Genomic DNA, 19,494 nt, shown 5'->3' on the forward strand with positions numbered 1-19,494 from the left:
CTCTTTCTAAAAATAATAATAATAGCCAGCTGTCAGAAGAGATAAATATAATACAATTATATAAGAATAAAGTTTAGGATGGAAAGATGGTCAAAGGAGAAAAGCCAACCATTCCAATCAGAAGATCAGTACAATTTCTGTGACTAAGCATAAAGTCTGGCTCTAAGTTTTCCAGCAGCCAAAGCAAAGCTAGTTACACAACTTTAATCATCAGACAGAAGGAAACAGTCTAGTTCCTCAAGAGATATTAAGGTTTTACCAGAAACAAACTTGGAAGTGTTTTTTCCTATGTGGAGTATTATGCAGAAGAATTAAATGATATAATGGGTAAAACTCACAAATAATTTTTCACATCAAATGGAGAAGTAGATTCCACATGACTAGTTTTTATAGTGACTTCTGTGAAAAGCCAAGAATATAACATAAATCCATAACTCAGTGAAGGCAATTCCATAAGGACTCAAGTGGTATCAGCCAACACTATGGATGTTCAGTTCTCTTTTCTCCCTTTCTTTCATTTTACCCTCCTTCCCTCCCTTTTCTCTTTAAACTCATTTGGAGACAGCCACTAAAAGTAGCTAACAATGTGAACTCTTGGATCAGATTACTTGGTTTAAATTCTTATCCTCATGTATACTAGTGATTGACCCTGTGCAAATTATTTAATCAATCTGTATTCTCTTCTGTAAAATGGAGTTAATCACGATACCTTCCTGCATGGGATTTGTATGAAGGTTAAATTAGAGAATGCATGCAAAGTAGTTAAAATAGTGCCTAACACAGAGGAGGTAGCCCATAAAGGTTAGCTTTAATAATAATAATAAGCAGATGAAGAAGAAGAATATGAATAATTATTTGAAGAATATAATAGTTATTTAATTCATTTATGAATCATCTTTGAATGCCTATTATGTATCAGTTAATATGCTAGATATTGACTGCTCAAAAATAAGTTTTTCCCTGACCTCAAAAAACTCATATATAATGTTAGAGATAGACATCTATAGAGATAATTCTAAAACAAGTTAATATTGTAGTCGATTATAAAAGAAGCACCAAACCTAGTCTGGTAGAGAGAAGAGAGGGAATCAAGGAAAGCTTCCTGGAGGAGGTTATGTCTGAGGCAAAGCTAGTAAGAGTAAACACTTGCATAATGCTTTACCCTATACCACTCACTGTTCCACATACTTGCATATTTTAACTCATTTAATCCTCTCAACAATCCTGTAGTGTGCTTTTATCACTGTTTACAAACAGGGAAGCTGAGATATGGGGAAATTAAATAACTTGCCCAAAGGCACACAACTAGAAAGTGACAGAACTGAGTGTTTTCTTAATCACTCTAATTGCATCTTTGGTGTCTTAAACCCAAAAGGACTTGTGGCAGTTACCCATGCAGAATGAGGCATACCCTGCAGACAGAAAGGGACAGCATGGTATGGGAAAAGAAGATGATTATTTCTCAGCAGTAGATAATGTCAGGGATGTAGCAACAGGAGGTAATGAAAGTGGAGGTGCAGGGAATGGGAATTTGTGAAGATTCTTGCATGCCACACTAAAAAACTTGCACTTTATCCTGCTGGACCTGAAAATGATGATATGTGAATTCGAAACATGCCACTTGAGCAAGAATTTTGCTCCATGTGACATTGAACAAGTTACTAAATATCTTTAAGTTTCAATTTTATTAGGGGGAAATGGAACAAATAAGTTACATTACAAGGCAAGCAATGGTGTATGTATATATGTAAAGTGCATGGTAACTTGTAGACATTCAACAAATGACCTTATTCTTGCAAAACACATAGTGAGCAGCCTGAATGGAGAAATAGAGGACACATATGTGCCCAAGGTTCCACTGATGCCAAATGAAGTACAGAGGACCTACATCCTATATAGAGTTGGGGCCTATCCTGAACAGGTGCTGTGGTCTGAATGTTTGTGTCCCCGTCATATATTGAAATCCTAACCACCAAAGTTGATGGTATTTGTAGGTGGAGACTTTAAGAGGCCAGTTAGGTCTTAAGGGTGGGGCCCTCATGAATGGGATTAGTGCTCCTTCTGTCATGTGAGGCTACAGGAAGTGTGCAATCCAGCAGAGAGCCCTAACCCAACCATTCTGGCCACCCTGATTTTAAACTTCCAGCTTCCAGAACTGTGAGAAACAAATTTCTGTTTTTATAAGCTACTCATTCTGTGATATTTTGTTATAGCAGCCCAAATGGGCTAAGACAGCAGGTAAAAATCTCATGAAGCTAAAAAGTACCCTTGAAATTCCTTTAGGAAGTTGTTGACATATCATCTCTCAGCAAGTGCAACATTCAAGCGTTGCAATATGTTAGTGTTGCTTCTATTGATGAAGGGGTTTTTTTCATCTCTGTCTTGTCTGTGTGTCATCTCTCTTTCTTTGTGTCTATCCTTGCTGAATGAGAATAGCTGACTTCACATAAATTAAATGAACATATAATTCAAGTTCTTCTTAGAAAGGCCAAAAGAGGGAAATATGATTTGCCCATTAAGTGTAAAAACATCCCTGAAGTAGATAATCTATCATTAATTGAGTCAAAGTAAAGCCTTCATACACATACTTTATATTTTTAAGTGAATTATTCCAAAAATTACTTTATTTTCAGTCTTATAAATTCTGAGATTCATCCATTATACAGAGAGAAAAACAGACTGAGAAAAGGAATGGAAAAAAGCAGAGTTAATAGTTTCAGAATTAAAACCAGTCATCTTGCTAAGAAACTAAGGGCTTTATGGCTCCCCCTGCCCTCAACAGTGCTTCTTCACACTGTCTCACTGGAAAGAAACCTTGGTACAGAAACACGGGGCATCTCACCAAAAACCTCCAGGGAGTATTGACAGGTATGAATCACAGAGTCTCCAGAGCTAATAAAGCAGGGAAGAAAAAAGAGAAAGAAACATGGATATACAGGGACTCAATAGACTAAGATTTACCCCAGAACAAAAGCCTTCATTGGGAAGAAATAAAAGGACTAAATTTAAGAGCCAAAATCACCAAACAGCTAGGAACCACCACTACACTGTTTCTTATAATGAAACTGGACTGAAGAAAACAATGTAGATCAGATACTGAGAATAGAGGTGAAGAGGTACTACTTTTAAAAGCTTAGTTCAGGAAGAAACAGTTTAGAAGTGCTCCTTATATAATATTTACAGTGGGAATGATTGCTGAAAAGTAGAGAGCTTGGGATATGCTTAAAGGTACACCAGGATTACTAAGCATAGAAAGTCGTCCCTAGAAAAAGAAAAATAGTAATTATACATATTGATCAACCACCTTTTGCTGTGATACTGTCCTTAGAGTGAGCTCAGTGTCACCCTCTGCTGGCCCAGTTGTCATGCTGCTGGCAAGTAGCAGAAATGGATTTAAAACCAAGTATAAATCCTACAAATATTTCTTTCGTATAATACCGAAAAAAAGCAAATGATGTCAGAGGAAATAAGCTTATGTAAGAATCTTGGGGGGGAAATGTGTCCAGAAAGGAAGAAATATGAAATAAATAAAACCTCTTACATGAAAACAGAGCAAGATTAGAATACCACAGAGGGAAAAAGACATCTATCCCATAGGGAAATTTTTCCTTTCCTGATTATTTAAAATTCAAGTAGTGTTTTTCAGGCTCAAAAATTTTATCCTGCGTCCTGGTACCCAAAGACGAAGCCATTTCTATTAGTCAGCTTTAATGATCAACGTAACATGCCAGAACTTACAGAAAAATTTAGCTCTCACTCACTTCACATGTTGGTGGCTGTGGGTCAGCGACTGTGTCTCTATGGCATGTGTCTTCTGATTCCATTCTCCAGGTGAACAAGCAGCCTCTTGCTAGGATATATATTCCTTGTGGTGAAGGGAAAAGAGCAAGAGAGTTGGAGGAAACATGAGATACCTCTAAAAGCCTCTGCTGGCAAGTGGCCTAAATCAAGCTGGCTCATGTTGCTTGACAAACACACATGCAGCTCAATATCAAAAAAACAAACAATCCAATCCAAAAATGGGTGGAAGATCTAAACAGACATTTCTCCAAAGCAGACATACAGATGGCTAAAAAGCACATGAAAAGATGCTCAACATCATTAACTATTAGAGAAATGCAAATCAAAACTGCAATGAGGTATCACTTCACAATGGTCAGAATGACCATCATCAAAAAATGCACAAACAGTAAATGCTGGAGAGGGTGTGGAGAAAAGGGAACCCTCCTACACTGTTGGTGGGAATGTAAATAGGTACCGCCACTATGGAGAACAGTATGGAGGTTCCTTAAGAAACTAAAAATAGAGCTACCATATGAGCCAGCAATCCCACTCCTGTGCATATATCCAGAGAAAACCATAATTCAAAAACATACATGCACCCCAGTGTTCACTGCAGCACTATTTACAATAGCCAGGACATGGAAACAACCTAAATGTCCATCAACAGAGGAATGGATAAAGAAGATATGGTACATATATGCAATGGAATATTACTCAGCCATAAAAAGGGATGAAATAATGCAGCAACATGGATGCACCTAGAGATTGTCATACTGAGTGAAGTAAGTCAGACAGAGAAAGACAAACATCATATGACATAGCTTATTGAAAACAAACTTATGGTTACCAGGGGGTAAGGGATGGGGAGTGATAAATTGGGAGATTGGGTTGACATATACACACTACTATATATAAAATAGGTAACTAATAAGAACCTACTGTATAGCACAGGGAACTCTTCTCAGTACTCTGTAATGGCCTATATGGGAAAAGAATCTAAGAAAGAGTGGATATATTCATATGCATAACTGATTCACTTTGCTGTACATCTGAAACTAACACAACATTTTAAATCAACTATATGCCAATAAAATTTTTTTTAAAAACCCACACCATATGGCCACTCCCAACATCTGTGGGGAAATCTGTGCACTTTCCCAAATAAAGGGCAATGGCTGAGGATGAGGATGTACAATCATCTTACAGGGAAAGGAGGAACAAATCGTCAGGAGTAACAGTACAATCTATTTCAGTCTACTTATACAAGGAATATAGGCTTCCTTCCGGCGAAAAATATTCACTTAACCTCTATTCATGGAATACACTCTTAAGGTCTCATGCAGTCACAGCACTGGATTCTTGGTCTGTAAAATGCATAAATGTGGCTTCACTTAATTCACAGTCCTGTGAACTGAAAACAAATAAACAAACAAAAAACAGGTCGTTCACCATCTATCTGATGCTTATTTGCCAAAAATGGACAACAAATGCAAAGATCCCTCTCCTTCAGAAAGGAGAAAACCCTGAAGAACACAGCAGTGCTGGTCCAAAGCAGTTCTGAAGTCTGGGAGAGTCTTCCTGTTTCATTATCTACCTCGGCCATATATGAATAAGAATTTGCATTTAACCCTCTCTTAGCCCAGTAGGGAAGCGTGTACTGAAAGGCAATTTTATATTTTGAACAGTAATAATCTGTTCAAAGCCTGCATTCAGGCTGTCTGCAGCTTTGATAATTCAATTTTCTGAAATACCTTGCTAGTGTCTGTTTTGTTTACTTGTTTGTTTGACTCTAATCATCTTCATACACCAATAGCCACACTCTCAATTCTGTTCCAGATTTTTCTCTCTCCTAAGAGAGCTAATCAAATGTCCATGGCACCACACTCTTAGTCCCCTTTTCCTTGAGTCATTTTGTGCCTGGAAAGGACTGACTTACTTAACTCTTAATTCATTCAAAACTTTTAATAGAATTATGACAGCCATATTAAGGAACTCAACATTGTTGTACCAAATGTTAAAGCTGCTTTATCTCATTTGTAGGCATCAATTTAAAGTAAATCTAGCACGTTATCATGGCACATGGGAGTTGTGCAATTTGACATATTGACTGTAGCTTGGTGAAATATAGCAGTATTTAGAAAATTCTGCAAAGAAAAATGCAATGGTGATATATCTATATATCATATAGATGTACATATATCATATATATATAATTTATATTTATATTATATATACATTAGAATGTGATATGCTGCAATCCATGATGAAAGCACAGTGCTGGGATTTTTTAAAAACGGTGCTTATAAAATTGCGTGAGTAGTATGGCTGAGTAATTTTCTTAAAAGCAGAAGTCCTGGGGCTTGAGTGCTCTCCCTAATAATTTACCAATCCATCACTGAGCATAAGAATATATGTGTTTATTCACAAGCGTGTTTTGTAAATTATCTTTATAGGCAAGAATACATAAGATGTAGAACTTCCCTTTCATTGAAGGGTGAAAAATTTAAAGAAGTAAGATTTGGGAAATAAATGAAATCAAGGAATCCAGTCAACAGAAACCTAGAGAGCTTTTATGGATTAATATTAGTTTCAGAAAAGTATCCGTGTACAAATTTATAGAATCTCTCATAGAATTTTCACATGGTTAAAACTCCCTGATGCTTATTCACAGACATACTCCTTAGGTACCCTGAGCCCCAGGTTAAGAGTCATTGAACTGGAGTGCCTGTAGTCCATATAGTCTATGAATATATAAACTTTTTTTGGCAATAATTTTTATTGTCTAGCTCCTCTTCCTATGCTAACTTGGGTAATGTCAGGACTCACTCCTGAGATCCCTTATCTTTCCATGCTACTGCCTCTCTAAGGGGCTGCACCAATAATATGATTCTAAATGCCTCTAAATGTTGCTGTTTCCAAATATATATCTTTAGCCTAGACATTTCTTCTAACATGTAGACTTGGAAAGCAATCTCACAAGCGCCTCAAACTTTGCATGCCTCCCACAGACGTGTACCTCTCTTCAACTGAAACTAACTTCTATTCACCCAAATGATCACATCATAAATCTAGGTGTTGTCCTTGGTACCTTCTTCTCTTTCAACAATCCTGTACCAACATGGGCAGGTTTTATTGATTCTACCTTCTAATTATAAACTCAAGTCTGCCTACTATCTCCAACTCTAAGTTCACCTTCTTGGTCCAAACCACCATCATCTCTTTCTCAGAGTGCAGTGATTGCCTCCTAAGTGATACCCTTTTCTTCTCTAGCCTCCCTCTGTTCCATTGTCCACAAAGCTGCCAGAAGGATCTTTATAAAATCCACAGTAGGCCACAGTATTCCTTTGCATGTGCATAAAACCATTCAATATTTGCTCAGAAACCTTGGAATCAATCCCAAAACTTGGGTATGACACACACGTCCTGGACTTCTTCATGCCCCTCCATCCTCTACTCATACCACCCTCCCCTTCAGAGTTCTCCGGACACACTGGCTTGCTTTCCTTCAATTCCTTGAACATGCCATGTTCTTTCCAACCACAGGACATTTTCACAGGCTTTTCCCTATGCTGGAAGTGTTCTAGTCTCTACCATGCAATGAGTGAACTCCTAGTTATCCTTCAGGCCTGAGTGTAAATGGCACTTCATCAGAGAAGTCTTCTTTGATTCCTCAGTGAAAATGAGGACCTCTTGTAATAATCATTCAAAGTTCCAATTCGTTTCCTACAGCACATTCCTTACAATTAGTAATTACACAGTTTGTGATTATTATTTGTTTGATTTCTGACTACCTACCCTAACTAGATTGGAAACTATATGAGAGCAGAAATAAATCCTATTTTTTAAATAAGATACACTGCTGCATCCTCCACATCTACACTTAATACTGTGCATTACATGCCGAAATATATGCGGAAAAAGTTGCATTGTGACTAAGCATATGTTTATAGAATTTATAAGTTTATAAGTCCAGCAATACTTACGGAGTGTCTACTATGACTAGGTACTGGGAATTGAGCAGCGTTTAAGCAGGACCTATTCCCTGCCCTCATGGATCTTGTGGTCTACACCCCTACAGTCATATTTCCTATAGAGAATTGTCTAAAGTTTCCTTAAAAGTATGGCACTTATGCACTTAAATTTCCCCTTGAAAATAATCATAATTCATGGCAGAAACACTAAGTCAAAAAAAGAAATTCTGTCTTCAATTTAAGCTATTTTATTCACTTACGCTACCTACGCTAGCAAATCATAAAAGTACAGATCATTGACTTTAATCTCAAATTCCTTTTGTTCATTTGTGTCAGAACCATAATGTTATTTAATCTTTGTTTTTTGTGCTTAATGGATATAAGTGTTCTGATAAATGCAATGCAGCAGTCAATAACACACCAAAGCCTGTCCATAATTGGCTAACTTGCTGGGAAATGAACAGCCTTGCTTGCTAAGTCTTAAATAATATTCCCTGGGAAAGTCTGAATATCATTTTATCACCTTTTATAGGAATTTAGATGTTCAAATCCAAGTATTATTAATGGGAGTTATAATCCAGCTGCCCACAACCTATTCTAAAAATATACCAAGAGCTATACTGAATTTTCTACTCACTTCAAATTTTTACCTGATCTCCCTGTGCTATGCGGCTGCTTCCCACTAGCTATCTATTTTACATTTGGTAGTGTATATATGTCCACACCACTCTCTCACTTCGTCCCAGTTTACCCTTCCCCTTCCCTGTGTCCTCAAATTCATTCTCTATGTCTGCGTCTTTATTCCCGTCCTGCCCCTGTGTTCATCAGAACCCCCTTTTTTTTTAGATTCCATACATATAGCTGATTCATTTTGTTATACAGCATAAACTAACACAACATTGTAAAACAATTATACTCCAATAAAGATGTTGTAAAAAAAAAAGGTACAATCCAGAAAAAAAAAGTTTTACCTGCTTCATTCAGGTAAAAATGGGGTTAGTATACAGCCTCAAATAATTTTTAGTCTGGCTCAGTTAAGATAAATTTAAGATTGTAAATTTAAGATTGTAAATTTAAGATTGTAAATACCCTTTCCATGTTAATAGACAAAGATATACAACTTAACCACATAAAAACTATAGACATCATATTTAGATTATAGGAAAATGCAAATAGTACCTCAATTAGTCTCTATGTCAGAGGATTTGCAATTACTTTTCACTGTCAAACATGATGTCAAAGTATGAACTCTGTCATTTAGGCTTCACTAATAATTAGCAGGGAACATTTAACAAATTTTCATGTAACTCCATATAAGATAGCAATGTAAGCTAATCAGCTAATGGAAAAACTTTGACACTTCACTAGTCTCTAAAAGGCTACAGGATGGTAATAAATAATCACATTGCAGTAAGGCAAATAAATCTGAGAATGTATGTGCTGTGTATCAGTTTCATGTGGTACTTAAAGAATTTCCTGGAAATGTTTTCAATGTATAAAGATAATGAGACAGGAAAAACACATCATTCATCAAGTAGAACACACCAATGCATACTTTCTCATGCAATTCTTGAAGGAATAATATGTAAAAAGAAAATAATCCATTCAAATCTGTAAAGTTCACTGCCTCATTCTAAAGCACCAACTGACTGATCAAAAACAATTTCAATTGGCACAGTGAAAATAACCTACACAACACGAGAAGCAAATGAGGAATTCTTAAGGGAGCAAAAAATAGGCTTCATAAGTTCTAGAGCTGGGACTGGAAATCAAGAACCCTTGAGTTCCAATAGACAGCAATAGACTAGACTGGCTGGCTTCAGCCATATGCCATTCTATGTCATATGTCATATATCTATGTAAATGTCTGTGCCTACCTATGTCATCTATGTCTATTAACATATATGTAAATATATTCAACAACTATTATGTGTCAGATATCAATGCTGGTATAGTATCAAGCACTAAGGAATTCAACGGAACAGAATACACAGGGAATGCCATACCATAACTAGCAACATGACCTACGAAGCTCTACTCATTAGGCACTACACGCACAATGGCTCAGGCCCATGAACTTTTCAGAGACCAAGAAAATAGTTGAGTCTTGAATTAAACAATCAAATTTATGGTCTAAAAGACGAAATCAAAACTGCCAAGTCAAATTCACAGTGGCTTAATCAGATGTCTATAAACATAATATTGTGTCAGCTTCATTCATGATGATATCCAGCATTCATAAACATTCCTTTACACTTGAAATCAACTTGTAGGTTAGATTTTCTTGGTTCACAAAAATTTCTGAGTGTGAGCAAAGACTGCTGAGAAATTGTAGCTGACTTTAAATTAAATTAGATATTTGTAGCCCCAAAATTTTGAGGCCCATTATAAGTATCCTCATAAAAATTTTCACTGGCAAAATATACTATTTTGAATGTAGGATTTGGATGCATGTTTATAGGGTTGATATAATGTGGGGTAGGGACTCCAAAAGAAAGAGTGCCAGAGCCTATGGAAGTCTCAGAATCACCTGGATGTGCCAAGGGGAAACACTGGCATACATAGAAAGGGTTTCTTTGAAGATGCGAAATTTGAAATACAATTAAGAGTTCATATGACAAAGGGAAAGAAAATACATACATCTTCAAAGACACAGTCATGCATTTTGGGGCATTGGTAAGGCATTTCTTATGACTGAAGGCTCAGGTTTGCAGCTGGAAGGGAAAAAGTTCCTGGAGAAGGATTAAGGCCAAACAAAGAGCAACTCAGGAGAAAAGGACCAGCGAAGCTTTCTCAACAAGAAAATGACATGATCAGATACACTTTCTTATAAGGTAACCCTGGTGGCAATATGGACAATAGATTTAGTGAGGTCACCCATTCGGAGACCATTGCAATATAAGACAGATAAAAGATGATGAGAGTCAAAGGTCTGGCTGGAAATTCAAGAGATATTTAGTTTGTGAAAGCGATTCTTGGAGATAAAAACAGTTTCCTGCTCTGCACTAAGCCTTTGAGAGCAATTCAGAGAAGAAGTGTTGAGTGGGATCATTTTCTCTGAGGTGCAAGTTATTTTATAAAGTGGGTAAGTCCAATCCACAGCAACCATTAATGCATCCTTTCTCTTTTAGAAATGTAGTATGATTCTCTTTTGTTGAGTCCGGCAAAAATCTGAGTGCCCACTACGCAAGCAACATTATTACCTTGTAAGGATTGGAGAAAATAAGCAGTGCTGTCACATGGCTTTAAAACATGGCTCTTGCTTCTTGTCTACCCCTTTACCTGTTCTTTGTACTTGGGTGGCTCTTTTGTCTTTAGCCAGTCAACTTGCCATCCCCAAATGATGCTCTTATTGTGAACCCAGAGTGCTAACCTCACTACCCGTTTTATCCTCCTACATTCAAGTTGCTAATTATGCTTACCTAGCCTATCAGGCTGGCTTACCTGCCTTACAACTCATCAATATCCTCCACCCAACAGTCATCTGGGATTTGCCTTCCCTTCTAACCTGCTGCTGACTACCTTTGTCTGCTAAATTTGTAGCTCCATGCCTTTTTTTCAATCTTTCAAAGCCATATTATAAATAGTCCTAATTCTATTGTTTATAACCTAATAATACCTTAACATATTTAATAAGATCATGACAACCCTGCAATTAATTACTCTTTCTACTCCTAGAGATAATGATAACAAAAGAAACGGAAATGTGATTTATGTATCATCAGGTATCCAAGAAACCTGTTTATCCTAAGAGAGGTGGTAAAGAAATATTTTATTATTGCCTTTTAAAAAATACAGTGACTGAGCCAGAGAAAGGTTAACTGGCCATGTTTACCCATTATTTGGTTTCCATGCCAAGGTAAAGTTCATGCTTCAAATACATCTCCATACTCTTCTCACAAACTTTTTGTTTCTGTTTTCTCTCAATAATCCCTTACCTCAACAGAAACCTAGCACAATTCTTATAAAGATGTTTGTCTTATAAATTGATGTTTGCCTCTGGGCTTCAGATATTTATTTTTGTTTTACTTAAATTGGTTTAAGGTGCATCCCCTGAAGATCAGTGTTCTAACCGTCTCCATCACTCTAGAGGGGTAAGAAAAGGGAGAAAGAAAATAATTGGCTTTCTTTTCCTTTCTGTCCCTGCTCCTGTACCTCCTCTTCATCTCTAGCTTTTCCCATTGTTAAATCTTGTTCCAATAAAGGGAAAATTAAAAAATGGAATAGGAAAATGTGAACAGTGAAAGAAGTTCTCTGATTAACCACTGAGTCATAATGACCTCAGCTACAGTGTTCTCTGGTTGGTTAAGAATTTAAAAATAAATAAATAAATAACATATCTGAGAATATTTATAACATAGTAGGTGTTCAAAGAATTTCGTGGGGTTGTTTTTTCCTTCTGTGCACTCCAACCAACAATTTCAGTTCAGTTATTTTTTATAATCCCAAATGGTGTGTTACTGTAATTATGCATAGATCATACATAAACCACCATATTTTTTAAATTATTCATTTTGCATATCAGCCATCTCATAATTGTATTCATTAAAATGATCCTTATTTGAACATCCATCCAGTGCAACCTTCAGCTTGCTGAACATCTGTACATAACCTGGAACTATGGGCTTCATTTGGCTTTCTTTGTTGAATTACCAGCAAATATAGAGAACTGCTTTTGTGCAGTTTTATTTGAATTTTGAAGGCAGGTAATTTACTAATCCTCCTTTCAGATGCTTCCTTTGTTCTTTTCTGAGATTTGTATTGACTGAATGTTTCAAGGTCTTCATTGTTTAAAGTCAATGAGATAATGGAATTCCCTTTGATAAACTAAATTTGTTGACAGAAATTTAAAAAGTGCAGAAATAAAAATTTTTATTTTATTTCCTTTGCAGAAATTTAAAAAGTCTTCAATGTATAAATATATGTTGATGGAGGTGACTGCATCTCTTGGTGAAACATTTAGCTGCCTGTCTTCATAAGATCTGGTATCTTAACAGGAGAGCATAACTTTCTATCTTTCTGTTGTAACTTTAACCACCTAAAGGTGCTGGCAGCAAAGCAAAAGAAGCAGGAAGTCTAATAAAGACATTAATAATGCATGTCCACAAATCATCATTTTCATAGACACTTCTTATGCTGCATCTACACTTAAATGAACAATTTACTTCCTTGGAATCATTTCTAAACCTTCTCCAATACATCCTCTCCCCCAAGGATCTACATCTGGGCACCATATGCATGCTCAGCTGCTTTCCTACTGTCTCATCCCACACTTTGCACTGAACTGAGACATTTGCTGAAGAAATAAGAAGAGTACTGCCCCAAAAGTAGAAGACAATGAGTTCTATGGCCACCCTCACCATTTATTCTTTCTTTCTGCAAACCACTGAAATTCTCTAGGCACCGGGGATCTCATGTGTAAAGTACAGATCATCATAGCTTATCTTCCTAAAATTAGATGATCCCTGAATGCTCTTTCAACTTGAAGTCTCCATTTCAATAGAAATATATGGAGAGGACTTTAAGCCTTGTCAAATTCAAACTTTGTATTTTGACCCTATCTTCCTTATCTCATAGGAATAATATGAAAGCACTTTAAAGATCTATGAAATAATTACCTAAATGTAAGGGGAAAATGTATTATTGTAGAAAACCTAAATAAAATATCTTAATAACTAACACAGGACTGTCTCTTAGGGTAGAAGTGAAGCTGTGCAGAGAAAATACCTTAAGAGGTTGCTTGCTGGAAGAAGGTGAGGCATCCGCTGGGAGAAACCAAGGTAAAAAGAGAGGTAACTGGAATTGAACAATTCTGGTACCTGGGCCAGAATTGAACCAAAACGTTGTGTTGGGGGATAGTCAAGCAGAGAAGGGTAAAGATGGAAGAAATGAGCATGACTAAAGAGTATATGATGGACATCAGAAGCCTCAGCTGAAGTTATAATTTTCACTTTGACTTGAATGTAAATCCCTCAAACCTATATGCTAGAAAGCCTGCTTCACACACAAAATCATGGTGAGTAAGTCTTCTTAGTAGAAATTATAGAAAATGGTTAAAGTTCTGTTTCTCAGTCCATGCGTTAGAGTTGAAGGATAATAAAGTCCAGAAATGAGATACTGTCTAAACTGAAATAATTCAGAAAAAAGTAGGGTCTCAGAAACACAGTAGAACATGAAAAATTTTAGAACGTGAAAACCTTAGGATAAGTGTAAAATTTGTTTTGGTCATGATCTGAATCTTACTTTTCTGAAATATTAAGGGGAGGTGATCAATCTCAGCTCATATCTGGATGATGATGGTGATGAGGAAGAGGGGGAAGAGAAGAAGGGAGGAGGGGGATGGTGATGATTATGACTGGTATTAGGAGAATTTTTATTTCCAGAGAAATTTAATGATATGGAAGGAGAAGAATCAATATGCCCTAGTGAAAAAAGGGGTTGTCAGTGAAAAGAATAGCTTTATAAACAAGATAGTAGTTAAAAACCATGAACCAAAAGGTCACAGGTAATTTGTAATGGAGAAAATAAGTTAGGACAGAGGAGTGGGGAACAATCCAGAAAAGAAATGTGAGACCTTGAAGGAGATGCTACGAGGTTAGACTACATCTTAACATGCACAACAAGTTTCCATAAAATTAGCATTCCTTTTTGAATCATAATTATTGTAACATTAAAGGAAATAATTGAAATGAATTAGTAGTCTTCTACAATAAATGTCTTAGCTACTATTTCAACTAATAGAACAGATGCACTTCCAGAATTCATTTATAATAGTAAGATGAAAAACAACATAAAATGAAGGTGACTAATGTGATGGAGAAAAAAGAAAAGAACTGGACTTAAAGTTCTAGGATCTAAATTCAAACCTTGCTTTAGCTATTGAAAATTATTTACTGAATTTCTACATGCCTGACTTTGTGTTATATTCAAGGATATAAAAATGACTAACATGGTGTCTGGACTGCAGAAATGCACAGTCTACTCAAACAAACATGAAAACAGATTACTTTATTACAATATAAAATGCTACCGTAACAATCTGAATGGTAAGTACAGTGCAGTGTGGCAACAGAGAGCATAGACCCAGAAGCTAGACCTCCAGAGTCCAAATTCTGTCTCCTGCATTTAATTGTTGTGTGATCTTGAGTGACTTATATAACCTCTCTGTGCCTCAGTTTCCCCACTAATAAAATGGAAATGCTAAGATTGCTTCATGAGGTTATTGAAAATTGTAAAATACTTAAAACAATTCCTGGCATATAAAGAGGGTTGTGTCATCACCATTCTCTTCACTGTCATCATCATCACCATCATCTTCATCACTATGGAAACACTAAAGTGAGAAGAGCTAATCTTGTCTAAGAAAACCAAGAAAGGCTCACAAAGTAAATGTGAATCCACTTAAAGTGGATATTCCAGGTAGATAAATGGGAAAGTATATGCCAAACAGCATGAACTACACATCCAAAAGTGAAAAAATTAAGACAAGCCCTGCTGAATTGCTGGCTACGAGGTTAGGCTCAACTGGGTTCCTGTCCCCTTCTCTGTAGTCTCAGAGCTTCTCCACATGGTTTCTCGAGCAGAGTTGTCAGACTTCTTATTGGTGTCTCAGGGCTCCAAAAGACGGAGGCAGAAGCTGCCAGTCCTCTGAAGTTCATGTGTCTATTGCATTCCATTGGTCAAAGAAGTTACGTCCAGTCCAGGTTCAAAGGGAAGGGAAATTAACCCTACCTTTCGAAGGGAAGAGAGTCAAGGAATCTGTGGCTATCCTCCATACATGTAAAGAGTGGAGGACAGATTAAGGAGCTATGTCTAAGAATCAGCAGGATATGTTGTCCATCAGTGTGTGGAATGGAAATGAAAGGTAAGAATCATGAAGAAACACAGTCAAAGATAAGAGGATCATTTTTGCAATACACAAGCATATGGAAATGGAAATTGTAAGTCCTGAATTTTCCAAGAAATTATGATCAAGATGATGGTCACATCCAGGAGATTTGTTTCAAGATGTTATTTGTGTAAGATGTTTATAAAAGTTCTACAAAAACACACCAAAAAGCATATGTTAAATCAAAATAAACTTTATTTTAGAAAGTCACTTTAAGTATGTGGTGATATAATTAAGCCTTATTAATATGCTGTTTATTTAACAGATTAAAAATGCATAAGAAGCATGTCCCATTCATCTTAATTAGACAATATGCTTGTCACAATTATTTGCTTTATATTTTCATTTTTCATGAACATTTTGAGGATATCCATTGATGCTATTAAAATCAACTTTCCCCTTGGTTTGTAGTTCTCTGATCTCGGTGCCACAGCTCTCCTGAGGCACTACCCAGGATTTCTCACCTGACCCTCTGCCAATGCCTGGCTGTTAGATCTGTTCTGGAGCTAAGAACAGCTACAAAAAAATGACTGCATGTATTTTCATGTTCTCAACAGTGTTCTTGCTTTCTTTGTGATTCAGATTTCAAAATTTGCCCACTCTCAAATACTGCACACAGCTATGGGTGTGAGATAATAGATACTGGCTGACAGAATATCAAATTCTAGAGCTGCAAGAGGTTTTCAAAATTATCCCTTCCAATTTTTTCCAAACTCAATCATTTGGAATCATTTTCCAAACTCACCACTTTCACCACATTGCACCAACCATTCACATACTATTATTTTTTCCTGTAAATGTATTTACATTTTTACTCATATACTTTGAGGAACGTATATATTGCTATTACAAATAGAAAACTAGTTGAATCTGCCATAATTGAAGATGATAATGCAAATGAATATAACCAAAACAAAATGATATTAATAGATTCTAACTTGATGTTTTTGCTTGCCTGAAGCTCAGGGCCTGAGGTTCACTCACTCTGTTAGAAAAGTAAATTCTCAAGTTTGAGATTACCAGGATCAAATGGAAGGTTTCTCCTTGAACCATAAGGATTAGAAGAAAGTTGTAAAGGTATAAATGCCTCCACCATGTCATCCAGTAGACTGCACCTTTGAGGCATCACTAGTCACTTTGGTATTTTCAGTGGCATGGAACACTTGCTTGGGAAGCATTTACTATTCCTTTCCCCTCATCAAAGACACACTTATTGAGTATACCTTGTGCCCAAATCTTGGTTTCTAATACCATTTCTGATAAAAGAAACCAGGGCTTCTTGGTGATTCTAGGACTGAGATAGAAAATATACAAAATTAGCCTAGAGCATCATGTAGTGCCAGAAAGTAAGGATATTCTGAAAAAAAGAAAATCAAACCACGATGATGGGGTATGTCAAAGGGACACAGGAGCCAATCAAAAGAGCTTCCAATGGTCAAAGTTGGAACAATTTGAACAATAAAGTCAAGTAGTATTGGATTATAAAGAAAAGCATAGAATAAATAACCATAAGTCCATGCTGATAAAAAAGAAATAACTGAGTAAATGAGGAAGAAGAGACAAATCTCCCAAGTAGAAGACTTCCAAATCATTTATGTAGATACTTCATCCTCAGCAAGGTGGAGTAAAACCAACATTCCTTAAGTGCAGATTGAGCACAGTGACTTCTTTCATGGTATGGAAAAGAAGAAAACTTTACAGTGGAGAAACCTTACAAACCTTACCTCAGCAACAGTGATCAAGGTCAATAACAACAGTGATAAGTCATTTTGATAATATGTGCCCTTGATATGATGTGATGAAAATACCACAACCCCAGGATAATTATGACAAAACATCAGACAAATCCCAATAAGGGGACACTCTACAAAACATCTGACTAGTATTACTCAAAACTGTCAGGGCATCCAAGAGCAAAGGAAATATGAGACATGACAACAAAATATAATGTGGTATCCTGGATAGGAAACTGGAATCAAAAAGAAAGAAAAAAAAAAGGACATTAGATAAAAACTAAGGAATTTGAATAAAGTATGGATTTTGAATAAGTATGGAACCAATAATGTATTGGTTCATTATTGTAACACTGTACCATGCTAATGTAGATGTTAATAATAAGGGAAACTGGGTGTGGGATATATAAGAACTATTTGTTCTCTTAACATTTTTCTGTAATCTAAAACTCTTCTAAAAATAAAGTTTATTTTTAAAATATGCATTTATTTGTCCATTTAACACATATTTTTCAAATGTCTAATAGATGCCAAGGTCCAAGCTAGATGCAAGGGGCACAAGATGGTAGTTGCCCTCATGGAAATAACTGACACACAAAAAAATTAAGTGGCTCTTCCAAAGTCATATAGCTGGGAAGGAAGAATTGCCTCCAAACCCATGATTTTGCCACTCAACCTTAGCAGCCTACTTTCTTCCATATTCTGACATATTCAAGAAGATATTCCTTGTTGAGTTATTGTATGTAAATGAACCTGAATCAATCAGCAAATGTTTATTAAAAATGTATCTTGTTCCTAGGACAAAGCTACCTGCTGAAAATTAAAAAGGGAACCAGTGGTCTCTGTCCCCAACGAGTATGTTCTTTCTGTGACTGTAGAACAAATATACAAGCATAAGATTTAAGGATGATCCTCAATAAATTTGAAGGGTAAGGATCACAAAACAATAGTGGTCAAATAAAATGAGAATGTTTTAGAAGAAAAGGGGACTTAAACTGGGCTGTCGTTCTAGGTAGAGTGTTCATTTGGAACAAGGATTTTTTTTTATTAAAGCGTTATAATGTGGTAAAGCTACACTTCCTGTGTTCCAATCCCAACTATTCTACTCACAAGATTTGTGATCTTCTGCAGATTGCTGAAGCCCAACTGTTTTCCTCATTTGTAAAATGAGGCAATAATGGTATATTCCTGAGAAGGTTGATTTAAGCATTCCATGATATATCAGCCAGGGTTCCAAGAAAAAGGATGACCCATTCACTCTAGGGAAATTCAAGGAGAATATATTTTATGTCATAGTCATATATATACAATTGATCATAAACACATAATTGACAATGACATGAGTTTAAATGAGTTGGAATATGAACGTTGGAGGATACTAGGAAATGGAGTTGCAGGGGGAGTTCATGAAACCTTTAGAAAACAAAAATCACACTATTAAAATATCTACTGTTCCACATAGAGGGACAAGTTAGGAAGTGGTAAGGGGTAGTGAGATGCAAGGGAAGGATTCAAGCTTCCAGACATAGAAACATGTTCGCCCATGTCTATATGTCTTTGAGCAAGTTTCTTTCCCCTCTGAGCCTGTGTAATTTTATTTGTCAGCATGGCTGGACCACAGAGTGCCCAGACATTTGGTCAAACATTATTCTGGGTGTGTCTGCAACGGTGTTTCTGGATAAGATTAACATTTGCATGGGTAGTCTAAGTAAAGCAGGTTTCCACCTCTAATGTTGGGGGTGGGACCGGAACCCACCCAATCAATTGAACACCTGAATAGAACAAAAAGGCTAAGTAAGTAGGAACTTCTGCCTGACTGTTGAGCTGGGTCATGGGTCTTTCCTAGCCTTTGGTCTCCAACCAAAACAAGGGCTCTTCTTTGTTCTCAAGCTTGGTGGCTTTCAAACTGGGCTTACAGCATTGGCTCTTCTAGTTCTCAGACCTTCAGACTCAAAGTGAAAGTACATCATCTGCTCTCCTGGGTCTCCAAATTGCAGATCTTAGAATTTGTCAGCCTCCATAACTGTGTGAGCCCATGCCTCATAATACACACAAACACACACACACACACACATAGGTTCTGTTTCTCTGGAGAAGCCTAATACAGAGCCCTAATGCC

The 19,494-nt window shown here is 36.5% G+C and overlaps 1 long non-coding RNA gene across 7 annotated transcripts in view; it reads right to left on the bottom strand.

The window, feature by feature from the left end:
- LOC118895177 overlaps positions 1-19,494 on the bottom strand; it is a 221,101-nt gene that overhangs the window by 101,167 nt on the left and 100,440 nt on the right. Inside the window, exon 3 of one of the 7 annotated variants that reach the window (XR_005019899.1) lies at positions 3,762-3,865. The exons of the other annotated variants lie outside the window; for them this stretch is intronic. This is a non-coding gene — a long non-coding RNA (uncharacterized LOC118895177). The remainder of the gene's footprint in view (positions 1-3,761; positions 3,866-19,494) is intronic. 7 annotated transcript variants of the gene reach the window in all.

This window comes from Balaenoptera musculus, chromosome 5 (genome assembly GCF_009873245.2).
Source record: "Balaenoptera musculus isolate JJ_BM4_2016_0621 chromosome 5, mBalMus1.pri.v3, whole genome shotgun sequence".
Taxonomy (NCBI): domain Eukaryota; kingdom Metazoa; phylum Chordata; class Mammalia; order Artiodactyla; family Balaenopteridae; genus Balaenoptera; species Balaenoptera musculus.